General features: G+C 57.8%; 1 protein-coding gene across 7 annotated transcripts in view; it reads left to right on the top strand.

The window, feature by feature from the left end:
* The first annotated feature begins 490 nt into the window (after window positions 1-490).
* Window positions 491-6,897, top strand: part of SMOX (spermine oxidase) — a 48,146-nt gene continuing 41,739 nt past the window's right edge. For 3 of the 7 annotated variants that reach the window (XM_028118918.2, XM_028118915.2, XM_028118912.2), the window contains exon 1: window positions 6,486-6,709. The gene's annotated coding sequence lies outside the window, so the exon portion shown is untranslated. Of the gene's footprint in view, window positions 633-6,485; window positions 6,710-6,897 lie in introns of those variants that run through there. The other 4 variants (XM_028118916.2, XM_028118914.2, XM_028118913.2 and 1 more) reach the window with 3 other exon arrangements.

Genomic DNA, 6,897 nt, shown 5'->3' with positions numbered 1-6,897 from the left:
GTGGCCCCTGGGGACGAGCCCTCTGATCCCAACTGAGATCCGGTGTAGGGTCTGCGCGAGCGAAGGCAGCTCCAGGAGGAGAGAGGGGCGCCCCTTCCCTCTAAAAGCAGGATTCTGAGCTCCGCGGGTAAACTGAGGCCCGCGTCCTGGCTCCGCGGGTCGTCTCGCAGGCAGCCTTGGCCCGAGTTACGCCCAGCACAGGGCTGCCGGGGCTGGGCTGGCTGCTTTTCTTTTGGGGCGGAGTGGGGACGTTTGGCGCCCAGCTAGAGGAGGGGGTGTCGGGCCCAGGTGCGGAGCGCTGGGCCTGGGGCTCTGGAGGCGGGGGCCCGGCGGTCCTCGGCTCCGGCTGCCTCAGCATCCCCGCCCCCGGCGGGCCGGGCCGGGGAGGAGCTCGGCGCGTCCCCGCCCCGAGGCGGGGCTGGGGGCCGGGCCCGGGCGGACCCAGCGGGGTGGGCCGGGGACGCGAGGCGGAGCGGGGCCCCACACAGGCCGCGGCGGCTGGCTCGGGCCCCTACGGTCCCGGCGGCGGCTGGAGGAGGAAGCCAGGCGGCTGGAGGAGGAGGGGAGGCGGAGGAGGCCGAGGCTGGAGCGCCGCTCGCCGCAGACTCACTTCCCCGGCTCAGCAGGGAAAGGTACCGCGCGCCCGCTCCCGGCCCCCGCTCCCGGCCCCCCGGCCCCCCGGCCCCCGGCCCCCAGCTCTCGCTCGCGCCGGCAGGAGCTGCGGCCGGCACGGGAGGGTGAGGGGCCCCGAGGGCTCTGGCGGCCCCGGGCTGCGGCGGCCAGCGCGGCGCTCGGGCGGGAGGGCTAGGGTGCGCGGTGCCGGGGAGGCTCGCGGACCGCGGTGGGCGCCGCGCTCCCCTCGGTTGCGTCCGGGGAAGCGGTGGTCCAGCCGGGTGGGGTGATCCCGGGGCGGGGGCTGCGCAGGCCAGGCCAGCGCACGGGGGTCAGGGCAGGCGGGACCCCCGGAGCTGCGTGCGGCAGGGGAGCGCCCGGGCGCCCGGCGGGCGCGCTCGGTGGGCGCAGACAAAGCCGGGCGCCGACGCCCCGCGGCGACTCGGTAGGTCCAGGGGGTGGGCGCTGGGGAGAGAAGAGAAGGCGCCGGGGCGACGGCCGGGACACCGGGAGAGGCTGGGCCGCCCGCCCTCCTCCGGCTCTCCGGGTGGTCTCGAGGAGGGGGGGTGGCGGCGGGCAGGGTGGGGAGCAGCTCTCTCAGAAGGGCCAAATGGGGAGCCAGGCTGGGAAACGGGTAGGGTGTACTGAGTGCTCACTTTGGGGGGAGGGGCTGAGAGAGAGGCCACTGCCTTGGGGTTGGGGGCTGGGGCCCTGGTAGGGCAGGTGAGGGGCGCGTGGACCCCCTCAGAGCTAGCCCTAGGAAGAGGCAGAGCCCCCGTGAGGTAAGTGCAGTGGCTGGCACGAATGGTGAGATGTACCCACAGGTTGCAGACCCGGCTGGTGGTGACACATCCTGTGGCAGTCCGTGGGGGGCAACTTGGTGTTTGGAGACAGCAGCAAGCAAGCAGGTGCCGCAGGGGTTGTTGGAGTGGGCATGAACAGAGGGTTGGGTAGGTATGCATCTGAAAGTGTGTGCCGTGAATCTGGAGCTTCTGCCCCCCCTTCCTTCTTGTGAGGGGGGAGGAAGCATCTCAGTTCCTGCCACAGGCCCAGGCCGCCACTTGGGCTCCAAGGTGGTTCACTCCCTGACCCACACTCTTGGATTACTTCCCCTCTGTGCAGTGTTAGAAGTGCTTCTTTTCTCCTGGATCATTTGCAACAGGATAAGGACACACCTTGATGCCCTCCTTCCCTTACTTATAGCCCCGCCCCCTTTTTTGCCGTCACTCTTCATTTTCCCTCACCTACAGACCTACTTCTCCAGTTCTCTGCACAGCAGAACTTCTCCAAAGAGCTGTGTGCACCTGTTTCTCTGGAGCACATTCCTTTGCTTCAGTCCTAGCACTTCACTGAAACTTCCCCAGTCAAGGTCTCCAGTGATTTCCACGCTCCCACAAGCAGGTCTTCCTTGACCCCCTGGGTCTTATTAATCTTCTCTCCTTTAGAATCAATATCCTCTCTTGACTTCTGGTTTTCCTCCTCCTTCCCTGGCTAGCCCTTCCTTAGTTGTCTTTGGGGACAACTCCTTCACTCAACTCTAAATGTTGGAGGATCCCAGGGCTTTGTCTTCAGCCCCTCCTCTGTCATGACTCCCGCTATTTACCTATCCTCCCAGCTCTCATTCTTATGATTTATAAAATCAAGCATTAATTTACAAACACACTGATCTTAAATGTACATCATTTTCCTTCTCATGATCTTAAGTAGCAAATTTTGTCACCAGCCCCAGCTTCTCTATCTAGCCACCCATCCGATGGTTTAGGGTGTCCTGGATGTCTCGTAGGTATGAAAACTTCATATGGATGACACAGAACCCTGACGGCACTCCCCAGATGTGACCCTCTGCGGGCCTTCCCATCTCTCTAAACAGCCCATAACCCACCCACCTGTAAAGACAGCTGGTGGCACCAACTCCGCCCTTTGCCTCCATCCCCACATCTAGTCCAACAGCATGTCCGTTTGGCTTTTTCTGCAAAATCTATCTCAGGCCTGTTTTTCATGCTCAGACTCACTGCTATGGCCCCAGGCTACTGACCCAGGCCAAGCCACCTTTCATGTCTTGCCCAAAAGCTGTAGTAGCTTTCTGCTTTCTCCAAATTCCCATTTGCCCACCTCTAATCTATTGTAACAGAGCAACAAGAATGATTTAGAAAAATAGTGATTAGATAATCACATTCCTCTAAAACCCTTGATAGCTCCCTGTTGCACTTGGAATAAAATTTCAAAGCTTACTGATCAGACTCTCCATGATCTGGCCACCACTGACCTCCTCTAGCCTTATCCTGACCACTGCCCCTTTGCATTCTTCCTGATAGCCATGTCTGAATCACTTCTGCCCCCTGAACACCAGAAGCTTGTTCCTGCCCTGGCCTTTGCTTGTGCCATTTTCTCTGCCTGGAATGTTCTTCTAGGGTTTTCTACTGGGTTGGCTCTGCTCCTTCTTATTTTTTAGGTCTCACCTTAAATGTGCCTTCCCAGTCTTGGTAGAGGCCCCCTCCCCACTCCCCTGTAATTCATCATAGCACCTGGTTTCCTTTTTTCATTATATTTATCGCACTCCATAACCGTTTGTTGCAGTTGTCTGTTTACTTTGTCCAGCTTCTCAAGGGCTAGACCTTGACTGAATGTATCGGGACCCACTGCTGTATCTGGAGCATCTAGCACAGTTCCTGGCATGTAGCTGACCCTCGGGAAGTCTTGAGCCAGGCGGGAAGGTCAGGGCTGGGTTAGGCAGAAAGACGTGGGTATTGCAGTCATTGCAAGAGCCCCCCTTTAAACCTTACGCGACCCTGAGGATTTTTATTTTCTGTCCACTAAAGAAGTTGTGCAAATTGCTGTAAAATCGGGATATGAAATGGAAGTGGGGAAGGTACAGGCAGCTCAAAAGCGGGCCTGTATGCCTAGAAGGGGATCAGGTAGGTTTGGGGAATGTGGAGTTGCTGTGGGTTGTCGTCGGTTGGTCATCAATGATTTCCTTTGCTCTCTTTGGTGGAAATCCAGGCTGGGTCAGCAGAGGGGTGTGTGTGTGTGTGTGTGTGTGTGTGTGTGTGTGTGTGCGTGCGTGCGTGTGTGTGTGTGTGTGTGTGTGTGTGTGTGTGTGTTATCTAACTGAGGAGATGGGGGCAGTCTGGGCAGCCAGAGATTTATTTCAGGCCTATACCTTGGGTGCCTGTTGGCTGCCCAGCCCTGGGAGGAGGGATTTGAAGGGGAGGAAGAAGCTAGGGCTGGGGCTCTTCCTATAGACCCTTGTCTCTCCACCCACAGCTCTCTTCTTTGCACAAAGGAGCCAGCTGAGAATTAAATTGCGTGGCTGGGGCTTTCAGAATTGAGAGCTGAGAGTCAGGGTACCTCAGCTCTGGGAGGGCCCCAGATAAGAGGGACTGGTGATGGACCAAGGGGACACTGTGAGGGGAGCGCTGACATGCCTAGGAAAGGCTTGGAGCAAGGGGAGTATCCTGGGTGGAAGAAATCAAGCAGAGCGCAAGAGGCTGGGCCAGGGCCCTGGTATACTCACTGGGTGCCAAGCAGTCGTCTAAAGACTCTGCAAATATTAACCCCTTTCATCCTCTTAACAGCTCTATAAGGTAGGCCTTATTCCCATTTTACAGATGGGAAGACTGAGGCACAGTCATATAACTCAGTAGAGACAGAGTGAGGATTTGAACCCAGGGAACCTGACTCCAGGCTCTGTGCCTTAAACCACTCCACTCTGCCACTTCTCCCATGCCGCTCAGATCTGCACCAGCTGAAGGCTTCTTAACAAACAAGGGCTTTTTCCTGACTCCCAGAGGTGCCTGGCCTTGGGGGCTGGGGAGATAGGAAAGAAGTCATACCTTCTAAGGTAGAAGGGGTCCTCACTCAGAGTGGGCAGCTGAGGTTCTCTGCTTCATGCCCCCTTTTTTCCAGGAGGGGCTCCAGGCCCAGGCCAAGTAGTTGGGTGTCATGCAGACTGTGATTTTGGGGTGCTGGGGAGGTCAAGTGCAAAAACAGCTCCCTGCTTGGGATGCCATTAGAATGTCAACTCTGTGGGTTTAGCATTGCCCATTGCCCTCTTCATCTGCCTCTGGAGAGCTCAAGAGGTCAGGTAGGGGAATCTGCAGATAACCTGTTTCGGATTACTTTTAGAATGTTGTCAGGTGGAGCTTCAGACTTGGCCTTGGGGAGTGTGGATGGAGGTTTGAGCAGAGCTGGGGCCACAGAGAAATGAGACCTGAATAGAGCTTAATCCACATCACTACCGGTCCTGTCCTTACGTCTTTTTGTCTGTCTGTCTGTCAGTGGGACTGGAGAGACTTTTTCCTTGCCCCCCAGAGGTTGTGGAAGCTGGGAACTCCTAGAGGTTACATGCTTGGGTGCCTTCTTGCAGACCCAGCATAAAGGAGGGAGGATTTCCCACGAGGTGCCAGCCTCGTGGAACTGGGCCAGGAAGGAGGGAGGCGGGTGGAGGGTGTGGCAGCCCTGTCCTTCGAGGCTTTCCTGTTTGGTCATGAGGATGCCGCTGGGCAGGTGACTTGGCTTCCCTGGGGCCTGGCCAGCTAGCCAAACAAGGGTTGCTGACCATATAGGGATGGAGTCTCTTTGCTTCAAATTCTGAGCCCCATAGACGAAGAGATCTGCTCCTCTATCTCAGCAGATCCTGCCAGCCCCACCCCCCCCCCCAGAAAAGAGGGAGGAAGAGTTGGTGGCATTCTTTTCATTTTGGGAAACTGAGGCACAGGGTAAGCACATCGCCGCCAGAAGCTCACCAGGCCCATGGTTCTTGGGAGTGCCCCTTCTCTGGCAGGGAGACTTGTCCACACTGAGTCCCTGCCTGCTGAGGTGAGGTGAAGACAGTGGCAGAGCCCAAGGCTGGCAGGCTGGAGCCAAGGGTGGACTTGCCCCTCAGCTGGACCTTGTTACCTGTGGTCAGCACCTGTGCCCCAGTCTGGTGCTCAGAGCCACTGGGAACACAAGATAAGATCTCCACTCTGCAGGAAATGAGTGAGCCATGCCAGCTGTGATATAAGGAGGTATAGTTCCACCAGCTTCCTGGAGGAGGTGATGCTTTAGAGGGTCCTGAAATCCTGGGCAGTGTTAGCCAACAGAGGGGGAGATGGCATTCCCCAGGTGGAGGGGGAACCCAAGCTTGGAGAACTGGTCAGGGAAGGCCTTAAGTGCCAAGCTGCTGAGTCTAGACTTGATTCCCTAGGCCCTGGGGAGCCATCGAAAGTTATAGGCCTCAGGTGCAATGACTTGATTAGACCAGTGGTCTATAAAAGTGCTTCTTAAACTCTAACGCGTGGATCTACTTGGGCATCCTGTTAAAATGTAGGCTGTAATTCAGTGGATCTAGGCCAGGGCCTGAACCTCTGCATCTCTCACATGCTCCCGGATGGTGGAAACCTGCTGGTCTATGGCCATTTTTGTGTAGGGAAGGTTGAGACTGGGGACTCAGGGCCCAGGCAGGCAGGTACAGGGACAGGTGTAGGTCAGGCGGGACCTAGAACAGGTAGAGGGGCCCATCCTGGCTCCTGTGGGCTGTGTGGTAGGAGACATAGGCGCTGCGTGTGTGGGGCCCTGGGGGAGGGGAATATGCAGGGGTGTGGGATGCAGGGGCCACTCTGCTGGGAGGTGGGGCTGGGTGGAGGGCCTCTGGGAGTTTGGGTCTCAGACCAGTAACAGAGGCCTGATTTTTCCAGTACCTGACTGTGAGGAACTCTCAAGACCACGAGAGGGTGCCTTAGGCAATGGCCCCAAGGCAGGGTGACACACGGCCGGCGTATAGGGCACCTTATCTTTGCCGACAGCTGAGCCTGGCCCTGTGGGTAGCCAATCTGGGGTGAGCACTCTTCCTCCAGCCAGGGTGGGGCCAAGAAGTTTGGGGAAACAGCTGACTTCAGCCCCAGACATGCTATGCTCTTCTGAAAGTCCCCAAAGTCACCGCAGCCGCTGAGCTGTCACCCCCAGGGTGTGCAGCGTCCCTCACTCTGGCCTGTGTGAGTCCTTGCAGCTGGTACTGATGGTTACCTGAGCTGCCGTTGGGGTCTTATCCCACCTGGCCACCTCCTCGCGTATCTGGGTGCTTCTCTCTGCTCTGCCCCTGACTGGGCCGCGACAGGCAAGTGTCTGCTCCCCTCTGAGGCCCTAGTTTCCTATAAATTGAAGGACCCTGTGCCCTCCCTGGGGGGTGGGGGTTTGAGGGGTGGAGGGTTACAGGGTTTCCTGGGTGGGGCCTGGCATCTCAGAACGGCAGCTTCATACGTTTTAATTTTGGTTTAATATTAAAATTCAAGGCTAATGATGGAG

This window comes from Eumetopias jubatus, unplaced genomic scaffold, assembly GCF_037043125.1.
Source record: "Eumetopias jubatus isolate StellerSeaLion01/CBP00866 unplaced genomic scaffold, mEumJub1_p1.0 scaffold_9, whole genome shotgun sequence".
Classification (NCBI taxonomy): domain Eukaryota; kingdom Metazoa; phylum Chordata; class Mammalia; order Carnivora; family Otariidae; genus Eumetopias; species Eumetopias jubatus.
This window is presented reverse-complemented; position numbering and strand designations above follow the sequence as displayed.